The 14,837-nt window shown below is 41.9% G+C and overlaps 1 protein-coding gene and 1 long non-coding RNA gene across 4 annotated transcripts in view; one reads left to right on the top strand and one right to left on the bottom strand.

The window, feature by feature from the left end:
- Nucleotides 1–537: 537 nt before the first annotated feature.
- Nucleotides 538–13,494, bottom strand: LOC137521176 (uncharacterized). Of its 2 annotated transcripts, none has more exons than XR_011022069.1 (3): nucleotides 13,410–13,494; nucleotides 12,580–12,680; nucleotides 538–920 (listed from the first exon to the last, which is right to left on the bottom strand). It is a non-coding gene; the product is annotated as an uncharacterized lncRNA (long non-coding RNA). The 2 variants fall into 2 exon arrangements; XR_011022068.1 differs by having other exon boundaries at nucleotides 538–937.
- The window catches only part of LOC137521174 (mucin-3B-like), a 164,443-nt gene continuing 160,273 nt past the window's right edge, over nucleotides 10,668–14,837 (top strand). Inside the window, exon 1 of one of the 2 annotated variants that reach the window (XM_068240097.1) lies at nucleotides 10,668–10,884. The gene's annotated coding sequence lies outside the window, so the exon portion shown is untranslated. Of the gene's footprint in view, nucleotides 10,885–14,367; nucleotides 14,517–14,837 lie in introns of those variants that run through there. The other variant, XM_068240096.1, reaches the window with a different exon arrangement.

A 14,837-nucleotide genomic window follows, 5' to 3' on the forward strand; every position in this document is an offset into this window, starting at 1 on the left:
AAATCCTAAATATGGACCTGTGGTTTGTTGTTCTCCAGCTCACCTGCATTAGCAGGTTCTTTTAAGTATAGCTTGTGTAGTCTTTCAGTGTTTTTTCCAGTACATCAGAATGAATTGAGGAACCCTGTGTTAGTCTATCAGCACAACTGCACAGATATAAAAATGGAAGGCCAAATCTTTGTAGCTTACCAAATCTTAGAGAATCTATTTAGAGCACAAAATCGTATCAAACTTTGTAGAATACCACAGTCAGCATTTGTCACCCTGTCCTCCTAACTTGCTCAATAGCTTCATCTGGGAAAGGAAAATGGCCTGAGGTGTGTCATGAAAGATCCCTTCCCTATAATGGTCATCTAATAATTGGTGCAACTAGGCTAGAGGAGGAGGAAGGGAGGTAACGTCACTTCTCCCACAGCCACCTGTGGGCTCGGCTGAAAAAGTGCAGAGGCACTGTTAAAAGTAAATAAACTTACTCATGAGACATTCTTCGTTAAGTTGCCAAAACCTCAGAAATCTTTATTACTTGTACAAGGGCGTTTCTCAGCTAGCATATATATATATGGATTGTAGCTACACAAATCCTGCTAAGCAAAGAAATGCAAATTCTTCCTGTGTGCGGGGACCTTTAAACCTAATGAATATAATAAAATATTCCTCCCTTTGGGCAGTTCTTTCTGTTAAAAGTCCAATCAGCATGTCCAGTTCCTCCTTTTAGGTGGGGTTGTTCTTCCTCTGTGTCCCTCATGAATAAATGAAAGTCAACAGGAAGAGGAAATCTTCTGCTCATCAGTTTCTTGTTTCATGTCCTTCAAAATCACCCACACTTTCAGAGAACTGGTTTTAGGCTGTTCTTTCCAACTCGCTGCCCCGTGCCTGGCACACATTGACATTGAGGGGGTGGGGAGTTGCTCTGGAATTCACTGTGAAGAACACGAGACTGTGCACAGTAAATGGTTCAAAAACATATATTCAGTGATATCGTGATAACTCCTTGGTTAACAATAATCCTTTTACTTAAAGTGTCACTCTAACACAACAATCTGATTCTGTGCATGTGGTCCTTATAGCCACATAGGATATACATAAAGATTAACAGATTAATTATAAAATTCTTTCCACATTTCCCTCCTGTTTATAATTAATACTGTGGGTTGTGGCTTGATTATATATGTGTATAAAAAAAAGGGATATTTACATTCACATTTCCGTGCTTATGCTTTACTTAAGCCTCAGGTATCTGCAAATGTGTCTCCACTACAGGGTTTAGAGGTTCAAGCAAACACAGCCTTCTATCCCCTTTTGCTGCAAATGGGTATGCACTACAGCAAGTCAGGGCATAGAAGTGAAATGATCAAAAACAAAAAATCAGGTTCTGGCCGTGAGCTGGAATGATTGCCTCACACGTTGGCCTGGCCATCCCCCTCCAGCATACCATCATAATCTCCTCCCAAATCTCCGTATGCTTCTTCATCATGCTGTGCTAAGGCTGCATACATAGTAGTACTCATATGCTTATCTATCAACCTTGCAAAAAATGTTCTTAACATTGGAAAAATACAGCAGGCTAGCAGGAACAGAACCATAAGAACAGTTAGGAAGGCGATACCAAAACTCTGAAAAAATGAAGTCCAGCTTCCAAACCAGTTCTGTAACCAGTCTGTTATTGGGTTTGAAACACCTGAGTTTCGTTTCAGCTCTTCAGATAGGTCTTTTAACTGCTGAAGAGCCACTGTCAGTTTTCCATCAGGGGACGTATTATCTGGAATGTAGGTACAACATTGTTCCCCAAAAAATTCACATACTCCCCCTTTCTCTGCCAACAGCATATCTAATGCAATTCTATTCTGCAATGCTGTTAATGATGTTGCTTTCAATTGCTCTGCCAAACCTTCGATAGCATCTCTAGTATAATTAACAAATCTCTGCTGATTGTAGTAAATGTAATTAATCCAATCCACATTTTTGTTAACTGTTGGCCATAAGAAAATTGACTCAAACCCTGCAGCAATTTGATTCCTAGCCTTGAACTCGTCTGGCACCCCTCTGGGGACCCCTATCGCATCAATATATACATATGGGTCCAAACTTCCTTTTGGTGCCTCCCTTTTACTCCGGTGTACCTTTTTATCCACCAAAATTTTAAAGGACTCATAGGGCAATATAGTGACATGTTCTATCATCCAGACAGGGGCACACAACCCTTTCCATTCTGGTGGCAATGATGATTCTGCTTTGTTGGGTTCACAAGTCCACCAAGTATCTTCTAACTGCCATTTTGTTCCTAGGCTTAACCCTTTATTATTGGTTATCTCCACTATTTCTCCACAATACTTGATCATTGGATGGTTACTGGGGGCAGATCTATTATAGCACGTAAGATTGCTGGCTATAGCAAATGCACGCTGTGACGTGCCTGGTACCTTCATACGGACTCTCTCTGTGGTACAGTTCCGTGGTTGATTCACACTTATCATACTTTGTATCATACATTCTAATTCAGACCCATTCGCCACTACTGGTACCAGAACAATCTGCGGTCTAACCGCTACACACACAATACAGTCAGACACATTCACTCGGTACATTCACTCGGTTTGCAGTAAAAATTGCCAAAGTAATTCAAAAATTAAAAATTTCACCGGTCACTAGAACTTTATTACTAGTCACGTTCATCTTGTTAATACTGTTCAATGGGGTTATGTCAGTAGTCTCTTTGTCTATCCTGTCATTGCTGTTCAATGGAGGTCGTTTAGTCATTGTCATTGTCATTCCAGGACTCTTCTTCTTCTTTAAAATACTATGGCTTTAACCCAACTTCCCCTATGTAGCCTTTTTTTTTTAGGTATCTGTTCCCCCTTTTTTATTTCCTTTTCACCATGGTTCAAGATAAAGAACTACACCTGTGCCTTAGGAAGAATCCTCTAATATCTTCCCACAGCCTTTGAGATCGTGGTCGCACTGAGGCTCAAGCAAATGTTCCCGTCGCCTCAGGATCTCAAATTTCCACCCCTCTTTACCCCGTGGTGCTAACTATCAAGAACAGATTGTATCTGGCTACTGTTTTAAAAGGAAATGACCGCTAAGCGTTCTTCTTGTGCAAGATTCAAACAACATTTCTTTTGTTTCAAAACCACCGAAGCTCCATGTGAGTGTTCGTAGCAAGCTGTGGCTCTGGATCTTTTAATTAATCTGGACTCGGAAGGCCCATGTGCGCCCTCTTACAATAGCTCAAATGTTCCCATGTGGTTTTATTCTAATTTAGCCACTATCCCTCCTCTTGACACATGTAAGACTCATGTGTCATCACCACAAATTAATTGAACAGAATCAGTCAAAGGAAGGTCAGTAGGTCAGCAGTGTACAGAGCGACCTGTAGGTAAAGTCTTAGACTGCAAGTCAGCAGAGGGAGCTGTAGTTGTAGACGTCAGGACTGCCAAGTGGTTGCCACGGGAGATGAGGGGACTGGGATGTTGCACACATGTGAATGGCCAGTGTTGTGGGAGCCCGGAGAACATCCATGGTCTGTGGGACGGGTGGGCTCCTCAGTTGCTGACACCTAACCCTGCGGACGGCACTAAGCCGCAAACGTATGCATGATGGGAAAGCATACAAACTGTTAGTGAAAACAGTGGGGGACGGAATCCCATATAACAGGGTGGCGTAGGGTAAGTGATAAACACACAGCTTGAGCAAAGACGCAGAAAGAAGCTTATCTATTCTACGATATTCTTCAGCTCACTACTGTAAGACCAGCTTAGGTGTTGGTGTATTCCCTCCTGTGCATATAGAACTGATCCACAAAGATTTTATAATTGCCTTGCGGACAAGTCACTGCGCAGATGCGGACGGGAAAAACATCCTCTGGTCAGTAAAGAAAACAAAGTACAGGGGGCCAGGGTGGTGCAGCTTTTTTGGACAATGAAGACGTAAATGCCCAAGCAAACTGGCTGTGCAGCATAGGCAAGGTGGGGGGGGGGGGGGGGGGGTTGGATGGATGGATGGAGCTGGTGGGGGTGGGGCTGGTGGGGGTTGGCTGGTGGCGTTGGCTGGTGGCGGGCTCTTGGCAGAGAACTACAATCATGCATCCCTCTCTGCAGTCCGCCATTAAACAAAACATTGTAGTCAAAATATTTCTATCAGAGTCATTTTACTGAAGTTCTTCTAACATACCCACAAATTATAAAATTTAATCAGATGTCAATCAAAACAGCCAATCAATCGATGACAATGACCCACATACTACAGAAATGCAGCAATCAATTGTTCCCAGAAACAAAAACAAAAATCATAAACAAAAACAAAAATCTTATTTACTCTTATAATTGAAAGTAATATCTGCGGGGTTTCTCCTTTTTTTTTTTTTTTTTTTTTTTAGTATCCCGCATTCTGGGTTTCACAAAATATATACATTAACTTCTTTCAAACAAACCTTTCATCTTGCTACATGCATTCTCTCAAATCACTCTGTTCCGTTTCAACACACACACACATCTAAACTGAAATCAGTTTCATCATCTAGCTGGGATTAGTAGTCCATGAAGTCTCTTGCCCCCTCCTCAGAAATGTGGGCGTAACTCATACCTTCTCACAGATCCCAGACAGAAACTCCACTCAAATTTCACAGATTTTAACATTACAAACGCATTCCAAGTAACATTCACAAACAGGCAACTGCAGGCAGTAAAAATCACTTTTAAATCTTCAATCTTCAAACAAAACATCAGACAGAGTATAAAACTTGTACAGACATTTTTATACTGTGGAAATTACACAAACAACAAACAGACAGACAAACAGCAGCTCATAACTTGTGGATTTCTCCTATAGCCCCCCCCCCCCCCCCTCCCTTTTTGCTGGATACTTCCCCTGGGAGCTCTGGTGATTTGGTTTTCAGAGCTCAGAATTCCCAGTTTCACATCTGACACACCACAACGTAACATTCTATGTTCATCAATAAATTCACTTGCTCATTTGCCTTCAACTAGGGCAGAATTAGTACCCTTAACCATACTTTGTCACTGTGGACCTCGGACCCTCTGGGGGCAATTTCGGGCCAGGTGACCTTTCAACCCACATTCAAAACATGCTCCGCGTTCTCTGCGACCTTCAAAATCCTCAGATTTGCGCTTTCGTGGGCGTGTAAAGTGCCCATTATCGTTCACATAACAACCATTCTCATCACTGCAATCATAACCATGTGTAGCAACTTTCTTCCCTTTCTCTTTGATCACACATACAGGGTGCCGGGTGCTTTTTAGAAAATCACTCGGTCCGCAGATTCTATGATCCACAACATATTGTGTGACACACTTGTGTATCCCTTCAGTCAAAACCTCACGTACAGCAATCCTAAACCGTTCATAAGGGGAATCTTGTTTCAGCAGCAGGGGGAACTACACCTCTATATTTACTAAAAACCTTCATCACTTTATCCAGTAGCTCATCTATGTCTAATCCATTCATATCATCATTCCACAGCACATTTTTAGGTTAAAAAAAATCACTTTATTTAGCAAAATATAGATCAGTGCAGTGGTACAGCAAGTTTCAAAAAGAGATATAACAAAAGGACGTAATAGTCCTCAGCATAAAGTAATGAAACTCAAGAGCAATACAACAGAACACAATTATATGAAAAACAAGGAAAGAAAAGAACAAGTTAGACATATATAAAAGCAGGAAGAGTTAAGCTGATGGCTATTGTATCAGGTATCATTACGGGATTGCAGGTGGGTGACAATAACACAGTCTCACTCAAGTACAGTTTTTCTAATATATAGAGTTGGAGCGTTATAAGGTATATGAGCAAGAGGTTTCTGGAAAGGGTATGTCGGCTTTAAATTGTTGAGGCAGAAGCACATTTTTAAATGGGGCGTGTGGCTGCACAAAGTTTGACAGAGATCCATGTACATGTGGGAATGTTGGGGTACAGCTCACAGATTTCAGTACAATCTAGGTAAAAACAACCATCTTATGTAATGTTTTCATTTTACTTGAGGTGCACTTTATGGAAAGTAAATCACGAAATAATTAGCACAGATAATGGTTAAAGTGGGCCTGAACTCTTGCACAGGACAGAAGGAAAATATAGAGAAATGCACCATGTATGTATTTAGAGAGTTTAGCATGTTTAATTCCCTTTCATTTGTGTCTAATCACAAGTTGTAACAGTTGTTAACAATATGTCTGCTTCCATGAACCAGGAAGTAGAAATAGTGCCGATTTATTTTAGGATTTGTATCAGCTGTAACTGTAACAAAGACATTTTTTTTTGTTTAATGGTTATTATGCTGTTGTGTGTCTTTTAGAGCAGAGAGGAGTTCTGAGTTCAGGTCTACTTTAATTGGATCCTCTGCTAGAAGCCTTTATTTGCTGTTTCCAACCCCAGTCTTTTGTTTTGCTAATCACATCATTAGAACCTTTTTGTTCCTCAGAGATAATGACATGATGCAGAACCTTTAGTACTCTCGAGAAGCAGCCCTTGCAATGCACTAGTTGCTTAATTCAATGCTGAAGGTCATTGGTCTTTACTTTCCAACACCTAGGGGGCCCATAAGATGGGTATAGACATTGGCTGAGGTTTATGGATCTTTCTGCGCCCATGGGATGCAAGTATATAGTTCCCCTGTGAATGAGTTAAGGGGTCCCTTTTAGACCCTTTACCCATTTATCAGCAGCATGAAGGTTACAAATAAAAACAAATTAATTATCCCAAGGTCTTTTAAATGAAGCACTTATGCCAGCTTTACAAAATATATATATTATCCTGTTGTTCTGTTCTGGAATGTAGATTTCATGGTGTTTATCTAGTAGAGCTGGATCTCATGTATTAACTCTCCAGTGTCCTACTGGTGTTCCCTCACTGACACCACTGACCTTTAGCACTTCCCCATAAATGGTAAGTGATTTTACTGAGGAAACCCGGAAATGTGTATAAATATGCCCTACAGCCAGAACACAGTCAGTTGTCAGTGTAAAACTGAAGAGTAGACGTGGGGCCTGGTTCTTCTGGGGGAAGACCATGAAAACTGTAATCAAGAACAGGAGACAGAAAAAGAAGACATCATGTAACAATCTTACCTTCCTCCGGCGGGTCCTGCGGTATCTCCGACAGCGGGACTTCCGCTCCGGCATCTTCTCAGGGCATCCCTCCGACATCCTCTGGAGGCGTCCCCGGCATTCCTCTGTTGGTGCAGCAAGGGGCTCGCATGCGCAGTTCCTCCTGTCTCTTGGGTATATTAGGCCAAGTGAGTCAGTTGCTCACTGGCCTTGATACTAATCAGTTCGCTGATACTAGGTCTAGCTAGTGATTTTGAGCTACATTGATATATTGTGTAGACGCACAATATATATGTACTCCAGTTAGTCAGTCTTTGTTATTTTCGTATATATTCCTTATGTTATTACTGTAACATCTGATTGTATATTATCTGTGTACCGATTTCTTGCCTGCCTCCTGACCTTGCTCTTGTCTAGTCCTTCTGTACCGCTGCCATCTGATACACGTGTTTGACTCGGCCTGTCTTGACTACTCTATTGCTTAATCCTTCCAATACGACTGACATCTGACTGATGTGTATGACTGTTATTGACTTCGAATTTGCCTAACTCCTCTGTACCTCGTTACCTCTGACTCTGACACTGTACGACTACGGCCTGTTATGACTACGTTTACCACGAATCAGCGTGATAAATCATAGCCATAATAAACTTTATTTTCAATAGTAGTCATAAGTACTGTTTTTTTATTTTAAGGTTTTAAACAACTTATGTGGGTTTATGGCGGCAAACTAATACTGACCTATAGAAGAGTTTAGATCTTTTATTCAAGTGTCATTATTTCAAGTGTTATTTCTGTCCAACAGTTTTAAAGCAATGGTTAAAGCTGCTGTTAGTCAGACTTGTCTGCTTTACTGTGTACATTTTCCTTTGAATAAAGCAGATGAGCAATTCTCCTGACCTGCAAATTTTTTTTTCAAACAATCTTTACTGACCTACAAATTAACTCCATCTAGGAGGTGGAAGTTGGAAGTAGTGAATCACTGAGCTGTTAAATGTGCTGCTTGAAGCTGTGATTTGTTAATCTCAACGTCTGACTTATGGCTAAAACTAGCTTAGTTAAAGCAGACCCAAACTCTTGAACAGCATATAATGAAAACCACATAGTTGCTGCGGAGATCAGCCTGTCTAATTATCCGTTATCAGCAAGTGTGACTCAGGGCTGTGAGCTAGGCCAAGGTGCTGTGATAATATTTAAACACTGAAGGTTAACCCTTTCTTTGCCCCCATGAATGTCCAAAAAGTGAATTGAAACCTGAGAGTAAAAATTCATACATACCTGGGGCTTCTTCTAGCTCCCTTTGGCCTGATCACTCCCTTGCCACCGTCCTCCGCCTCCTGGATCCTCCACTATGACTCCCGGTAACTTTGTGAGTCGAGGCTTACTGCACATGCTCCTGTGCGCTCTCGTGGCCGGGGGTGCGATGAGGGCACACGGGGCTGCACGGCACCTGTGCCCACTGGCCCAGTGGCGTACCTGAGGTATTTTGCACCCAGTGCTAATCATATCCAGACAGCCTTCCCCACCCCCCCAAAAAAATCAATGATCCATTCATTAAGGCATGTTCTGTCAGCCCCAGCTTCCTAGTTCCAACCTGGCACTGGCAGCAGCTAGGTCTAACCACTGATCTGGTTACATGCAATCAATCATCCATTCATGCATCTGCTGCAAGCATGTTCTATCAGCCCCAGCCACCCCCCATACAAACCTGGCACTGGCAGCTTCTTGCTCTGCCTCTAACCACTGCTCTGGTGACATGACAATGACATGCAATAATAATATCAACCGCCATTCATGCAAACAGCATGTGCAATCATGTTCTGGCACTGGCAGCCCCAGCCCATACCCCCTCACACCAACATAGCACTGGCAGCCTCTGGCTCTATCCACTGCTGCTCTGGTCTGCTCTTTGCATACTAGTGCACTTGGTCATCTGGCTCAATGGCTGCATACATGACATTATATACAAACACTAGTATTACCAGCCCAGTGCCACAATGTCTGACAGTAAGCACACACAATATGACTTACTGGTGGGGTCACACAGGGGTGATGGATGCTGATTGGTGCTGTGACTGGTGAGTCTTTAGGGGCTTCAGACATCATGGCACCAGAGTCCAGACAGTTGTGTCTACAGCAAAGTCCAGGGCAGGCTTTCCTGACAGACTGTGCCACACGTGGTTTTTGACTCTCGCCCCGCCCGCCCAATCTGCCCGCTGAAGTCCAGTCCAGAGGAGGGAAATAGCAGATAGTGGAAGCGTGGTACTTGGCAGCTGGTAACCTTCACTCTGCAGGCTGCAGTGTTCATTGTGTGCCCAGCAGCTCACCACCACACACGTGCTGCTAGCGAAAGCGCTGCGTGACCAGCCCAGACAGAGTCTTTACCGCCGGATGGCCACCGAGTACCACACTCCGTGCTTTTGCTTTTTACCCTCCTCCTTTCATGGCTCCATGCCCATGATGCCAGGCCGGTCCATGGTGCCCAACGCCTCTAACGCGCACGTTACTTCCATTCCGACAGCCCTCATAGCATGCAACAAAGGAGGAAGCCGCAAGCCGGAATTTAAGCAGAAGTTTCAATGACGCAGTCCCGAGGTCAAAAGACATGTGCAGAGGCGGGGCCAAATGGGTCAGGCAGAGCAGCGCAGCAAGCTTATTGCAGGAGGGGGGAAGGAAGAGGTGCCTAGATGGAGAGGAGGCTGCAATTGAGCATGGACTTCCGTGCGCTCCACAATAGACGGTTCAGCCAGGTGTTTTAAACGAAAATGAGCTGGCCTTTTTGACATCCCTCACCTAGACGTCACCCGGTGCGCCACGCCCCCCCTGCGCCCTATTAACAGGACGCCACTGCACTGGCCCTAACTGGCCGAACTTACCGGGAGGATTGCGGAGGGTCCAGGAGATGGAGGAGAGGGCACGATTAGGCCGAAGGGGGCTGGAGGAATTCCCAAGTATGTATGAATTTTTACTTTTACTTCATCTCAGATACACTTTAAAACCTCAGATTTTTTTTAGGATTTCTTAATGTTTTTCTTTAAAGGTTATTATGATGTGGCTTACCTTTTAGAGCATGGACGAAGTTCTGATTTTAGGTCCACTTTAAAAAGATTTTTTTTCTCAATCAATGATAAATGCAGCAAAATGGCCATGTTTCATTATTTTGATCCTTTGCTATATTTTTTAAAAAGATTTCTTTACTTTGTATTCTGCTGCCTAATATACTAACATTGTATGATTTGGGTTTAATTTACTAATGTTTGCTTGACTCGAGATTATCAGTGATCCTACAGGTTAACATTTGTAAAAACAGTTTGCTATTGGAGGGGAAAAGTTTGCAACCGCTTCACATATTACAAAGCTGACAGATTAGTCAGTTAATGGCTGTATGATTGCAGTTATATGCAAGGGCCCCTGGTCCTGCACATTCACATTCTGCCAGTGTGTGGCTGTCACTGCAATTTGTACACTACAAAGTTTCAACTGAGGCCAGTTTTGAGGAATCATGAATGGACTCCAGCATTTGCACACCTTAGTAAATCAGGCCCACTGTGTTTTTTTTACAGCTCCTTGTAGCCCGCAAAATGTGACAGCAGTTTTGGATAGTGCCAGCAATGTTGCGACCATTACATGGAATGTAAGTCTGGGAGCAGACAATGTTACTGCAGTAGCAGTTGGTCCGGATGGCGTACAACACGCTTGCAATTCAAATTCCACATCGTGTAACATCACTGGGCTGTTGTGTGGGCAGATATATGAAATAACTATCACAGCAACTAACGGAGCGAGCACCAGTGAACCAAGTCTTCCAATATCTCTGCAGACTGGTGAGTTTATTGGTTGCTCATGCAGCTAGGGCTTGTGTACAACTGATACAGACACGATTGCTTAGAACAATGGTGTAACCGTAGACCACAGGTCCTCCAGTCCTCAAGAGCCATGTCCATGCCAAGTGTTTAGGATGCACTGAGAAATGTGTTCTATTTGAGGAACCACACCTTTAATTTGAGCTGTGTCAAAAAAGTATGAGGACCACCTCAGTCCTTGAGGACTGGAGTTCAACATCCCTGCCCTAGGCTCTAAAAACATATCCAAACTCAGTATACTGTATCTCAGTATGTATATAAATGTTCTCAAATTCTTTGAGAAGAATTTCACTGAACGATTTGGAAAATTACATTTTCTGAATGGTTATTGACCATGTGGGTGGGTCATACATGAAGTCTTTTGTTAATGGTACATTTTGCACTTGTATATGCTAGAAAATTTCATGATGATGCATGCTTGAACAAAAAGGAGAAACATGGTGCATACTTGAGCAAAGATTGGGAATTGCTCCCCTGGACCAATAGTCTTTCCCAATATTTAGTCTTGATATCAAATCTATTACTATTCACCAGTGCTAATAATTTGTTTTACATATACATAATATTTTTCCAAGCATTGGGACGCCCCTCCAAATCATTCAGATGTTCATATTGCTTCCATGGCCGCAGGTACATAAAATCAAGCACCTATGCATGCAGACTACGTCTACAAAATTTGTGAAAGAATGGCTCACTCTCAGGAGCTCAGTAAATTTCAGTATGCTACTAAGTATTCCACAGTCAAGTATTATTGGTATTATAGCAAAGTGACTTGCAACAACAGCAACTCAGCCACAAAGTAGTTGGTCAGCTCATACTGAGGTGCACATTGCACAGAAGTTGCTAACTTTCTGCAGAGTCAATAGACCTATATTACTTCATATGGCTTTCAAATTAGCTAACAATAGTGTGCAGAGAACCCCATAGAATGGGTTTCCATGGCCAAGCTGCTACATCCAAAGCTTACATCACCAAGTGCAATGAACAGGGTTTGGTGTGAAGGAACTTGACTGGCCTGTACTGCGCCCTGACCTCAAATTAATAAAACACCTTAGGGAAGAATTAGAGCAAAGACCTAAAGTCAGGCCTTCTTGTCCAATACCAGTGCCTAATATCACAAATGCAAATCTGGAAGAATGGTTAAAATATTCCCATAAACACACTCTTAAACAATGTAGAAAGTGTTCTCAGAAGAGCTGAAGCGGTTCTAGCTGCAAAGAGTGGGCCAACTCCATATTAAAGCAGTAGTGGATGATTAGTGTCAGGACACCTTCTGGGGAAAAGGCACAGGAAACAAAAAACACGGGAGCCCAATAGTGTGATATGTTTAGTCAAAATTGTCAATATAGAAGATAAGAATCTACTCACAAGAGTGGGTTGCAGAGGGGCAACCGACCACAGGAAGCAGGTGGAGACAATTAACCCGACTCCACTCGGGGAGGTCACTAAGGACCTAGATGCGGTCGCTCTCCTTGGAAAAAAGAAGGGAGGCAGATGTCCACCGTGGTGTAAACCACATATGTTCTGCCTCCACCCCTCACACGGGTATCGTATGGGGATTTAGGGATGCACTAAATGGTTTAAAGAGGCGCCCTGGTGGTAAATAAAAGCGTTTAAAAGCAGTTTAAAACCGAGAAAAGGTTTGAGGTTGCTTACCTCAAGGACGACAAATCTTTGTAGGGACAAAAGATTTTATTGGTAGCACAGGCAACGCGTTTCACGGGTCTGAGCCCGCTTCCTCAGGCCAATAGCAGTGCCTATATTAGTAAACATGAGACTCCTAAGCATACTTGTATTAAAGATATACATACATTTACAGCATCAGATTGTAATCAGCGATAGCATTGAATCCAGTGTTTCATTTCATATATATTATTACAGATGATATATTATAAATAAATAATGTACATATTATATTAGGAGTATTTACCCTTGTCTTACGGAGCTGCTGGCATTTATCAGCCAGAGGTATATAGATAATCAAAACATGTTTTTTCAAACATATGGAAAATTATGAAACATTGTTTAAAATAGGTGGGGGGGAGGGGGGTTGGGAGGAAAAAAAAAAAAAACAAAAAACAAAAAAAAAAAACAAACCTTTAGTTTTCCACCTTAATGTAAAAATATAATAAAAACTTCCTTTAATTTAATAACTATATATATGCACACAATTTTCTGCCCATATTACTATGGACAATTTGGATTAAAAGAGATTGCCAGAAGGGTGTGCTGTCATGATGAACAGATAAATAAATGAAAACATATAATTAGACCTAAAAAGACTTGGCCAGCTACTGGGATAAAATGACATTTCTTAGAGAGTGCTGGGCTCAAAAAGGCTGCGCTTCTCTATGTGTTAAAAAGTAAGCTGGTCACTGGTGGCTAAAAACAAATAGTGCATATGTACACATAAGTTAGCAGCAGGGGGAGTGCTGGCATAGCAGAAGTGCATGAAGAGCAAACATATAGTGTAAGCATTTACTTACCAGGCCAATTGAAATAGCAAGCTAAGGGAGCCTCTAGCGGGGGGGGAATTCCACTCTGGCTTATATAGATGTAGCAAATGTGTTGAACAGCTGCTGAATTGCAGGCTCATGGTGGACAGGAAGGGGCGTGGCCTCAACACTGTGATGTCCTCGCTTATGCCATTCCTACAGGAAGTTCTGGCGGCACCATTTTGGATAAGGGCGCCCCATTGATTCATAGTATACTTTACCAGTAGTCCCATTCAATGAATGGGATTCATTGTGAATGTGTTAATTGCATATTTTTTCCACTAGATGGCGCCAAAGGATAAGAAATTGCATTCTTATGCACAGTAAACTAACTTTTAAATTAGAAGCTATGTATAGTTTGTAAAATGCAGTTTTATAAGGTAAGTTCAAGTAAGGCAGTTCAAGTAACATCTTATTCTATTACTTCTAACCACTATACCTTGATGGGGTTTACACACCATCAAAAAATTGTCACAAGAAATATTAGTACAAAAAGATCACGCTTATTAATACATTGGGCTTATACATCAATGATTAATATAACACACACGTCAATCGATTATTCACAGTTTTTCATCAATATCTGCTATAAAAAAAAAAAAAAAAAAAAAAAAAAAAAAAGTTTATTATTATTATTACATCATTTAAAGTTCACTTATCCTACTAATTATACCCTACAAACAGCCACCTAAATTAGAAACGTCTTTTTACCTTATAAAACTGCATTTTACAAACTATACATAGCTTCTAATTTAAAAGTTAGTTTACTGTGCATAAGAATGCAATTTCTTATCCTTTGGCGCCATCTAGTGGAAAAAATATGCCATTAACACATTCACAATGAATCCCATTCATTGAATGGGACTACTGGTAAAGTATACTATGAATCAATGGGGCGCCCTTATCCAAAATGGTGCCGCCAGAACTTCCTGTAGGAATGGCATAAGCGAGGACATCACAGTGTTGAGGCCACGCCCCTTCCTGTCCACCACGAGCCTGCAATTCAGCAGCTGTTCAACACATTTGCTACATCTATATAAGCCAGAGTGGAATTCCCCCCGCTAGAGGCTCCCTTAGCTTGCTATTTCAATTGGCCTGGTAAGTAAATGCTTACACTATATGTTTGCTCTTCATGCACTTCTGCTATGCCAGCACTCCCCCTGCTGCTAACTTATGTGTACATATGCACTATTTGTTTTTAGCCACCAGTGACCAGCTTACTTTTTAACACATAGAGAAGCGCAGCCTTTTTGAGCCCAGCACTCTCTAAGAAATGTCATTTTATCCCAGTAGCTGGCCAAGTCTTTTTAGGTCTAATTATATGTTTTCATTTATTTATCTGTTCATCATGACAGCACACCCTTCTGGCAATCTCTTTTAATCCAAATTGTCCATAGTAATATGGGCAGAAAATTGTGT

Source organism: Hyperolius riggenbachi, chromosome 6 (genome assembly GCF_040937935.1).
Source record: "Hyperolius riggenbachi isolate aHypRig1 chromosome 6, aHypRig1.pri, whole genome shotgun sequence".
Lineage (NCBI taxonomy): Eukaryota > Metazoa > Chordata > Amphibia > Anura > Hyperoliidae > Hyperolius > Hyperolius riggenbachi.